Source organism: Jaculus jaculus, chromosome X (assembly GCF_020740685.1).
Source record: "Jaculus jaculus isolate mJacJac1 chromosome X, mJacJac1.mat.Y.cur, whole genome shotgun sequence".
NCBI lineage: Eukaryota > Metazoa > Chordata > Mammalia > Rodentia > Dipodidae > Jaculus > Jaculus jaculus.
The window spans coordinates 76,328,811-76,331,381 of record NC_059125.1 but is presented as its reverse complement, the minus strand read 5'-3'; positions in this window follow the sequence as shown (position 1 = coordinate 76,331,381).

Here is a 2,571-nt window from a genome sequence, read left to right as displayed (position 1 = left end):
AGTTCTTTAAAATTGACTACTTCATAAGTCACAAAATAAGTCTTAACAAATACAAAACATGATGTAATTCCTCTAATCTATCACAGCACAGTAGAATAAAAGTAGAAATTAACAAAAGAAATCCTCAAAATTGCACAGATACATGGAAACTTAACAAGTTTGTGTCATATTTTATATATTTTTACGTATTTATTTGCAAGAAGAAACAGAGAGAGAAAGGAAGAGAGAATGGGTGCACCAGGGCCTCCAGCCACTGCAAACAAACTCTAGATTTCACCACTTTGTGTATCTGGTTTGTGAGGTTACTGGGGAATTAAGCCCAGATCATTAGGCTTTACAGGCCAGTGCCTTATGCACTGTGCAATCTCTCCAGCCCTAACAATGTAGTTTTAAGTATATTTTATTTATTTATTTATTTATTTATTTATTTATTTATTTATTTGAGAGAGAGATAAAAAGGCAGAGAGAGAGAGAGAAAAAAAAAAGAGAGAATGGGCATGCCAGGGCCTCCAGCCACTGCAGACGGACTCCAGACACAAGCACCCCCTTGTGCATCTGGCTTACATGGGTCCTGGAGAATCAAACCAGGATCCTTTGGCTTTGCAGGCAAATGCTTTAACTGCTATGCCATCGCTCCAGCCTAACAATGTACTTTTAAATGAACAGTAGCCATTGAAGAAATCAGGGAAGAAATTAAAACATTTCTAGAAGCAAATGAAAATGATAGAACAACCTACTAAATCTTCTGGGTTACAGTAAAGTTTATGGCTATAACTACCTGAGCTGGATGTGGTTGCACATGCCTTCAATCCCAGAACTCAGAAGGCAGAAGTAGGAGGATTGCCATGAGGTTGAGGCCTCAGACTCCATAGTGAATCCTCAAAACAGCAAAAGAAAAATAAAACTTAGAGAAATCTCAGACAAGCAAAATAGTGATGCAACTTATGGTACTAGAAAAATAAAAAAGCCGGGCATGGTGACACACACCTTTAGGCCTAGAAGTAGGAGGATTACCATGAGTTCAAGGCCACCCTGAGACTCCATAGTGAATTCCAGGTCAGCCTGAGCTAGAATGAGACCCTACCTCAAAAAAAAAAAGAAAGAAAAGAAAAAGAAAAGGAAAGAAAAATAAGAAGTGAACAATGCCGCTAAGTAATCAAGAAGTCATAAAGGAGCTTTGAAGATGGTTCATTGGCTAAAGGGGCTTGCTAGCACAGCTTCCTAGTCTGGTTTGATTTTCTAGTACCTATGAAAAGTCAGATGTACAAAGTGGCACATTAATCGGGAGTTTGTTTACAGTGGCAAGTGGCCCTAGTACACCCATTCATTCTCTCTCTCTCTCTCTCTCTCTCTCTCTCTCTCTCTCTCTCTCTCTCTCTCTCTCTCTTTCTCTTTCTCTTATCACAAATGAGTAAGTATTAAAAATACAAGAACTAATAAAGACTAGGGCTGAAAGAAATGAAATAGAAATTAATACATAGAACACACCAAAGAAAGAGTTGGTTCATTGATAAAGTTAACAAGATTGAAAAAATCTCAGTTAAACCGAAAAAAATAAAAAGAAGACCCAAACAAATAAAATTACAGATAGAAATGAAGCTATGACAACAGACACCAATAAAATCCAGAAGATCATTAGGGAACACTATGAAAAATTATACTTCCAAAAGCTGGAAAACCTAGATTAAATGCATAAAGGCACATGATCTACCAACATTAAAGCTAGAAGATATTGTTGTAGTCAACTTCATGTTGCTCGAACAAATACCCAACCAGAAACACATTAGGGGAGGAAAAGGTTTATTTCTGGCTCACAAACTCCAGGGGAACACCATCAATGACAGAAGAAGCTGGCTCAGTTACATAGATCCAAGCATAGATATGGCACCAATCGCCAGTACCACAAAACCACTAAAGCTCCAAATGCTCTCCACATATCTTAGCACAAGACTTAAAATCCAAAATTAGTGTCATACTTCTTCCCCAAGAGGGCTCAGTTCACTGAACTCTTAAGTTGCCACCCTGAGTCTATGGGGCCATACATTCAAGCCACTACAGATAAGAATAATTTAAACATAGCCACAATGAATAATTACATTAAAGCAATAATTAAAATTTCTCCTACAAACAAAAGTTAAGGGCCAAATGGATTTATTGCTGAATTCTATCAAATGTTTAGTTAACATTTCAAACTGTTCCAAAAATTAGAATTGGAAGGAACACTATAAACTTCATTCCATGGAGCTAGTGCTATCCTGATAACAAAACTAGATAAAGACACATGTACAAAAAAGAAAGCTACAGATTATTTTCCCTAATGATCAAAGACATAAAATCCCTCAACAAAATACTTGAAAACTAGATTCAAAAACACATTAAGAGATCATAGGGATGGAAAGATGGCTTAGCCATTAAGGTGCATACCTGCAAAGCCTAAGGATCCAGGTTAGATTACCCAGGATCCATGTAAGACAGATGCACATGATGGCACATGTGTCTGGAGTTTGTTTGCAGTGGCTAAAGGCCCTGGTGCACCCATTTTCTCACTCTTAACATTCAAAAGTCTTTCAT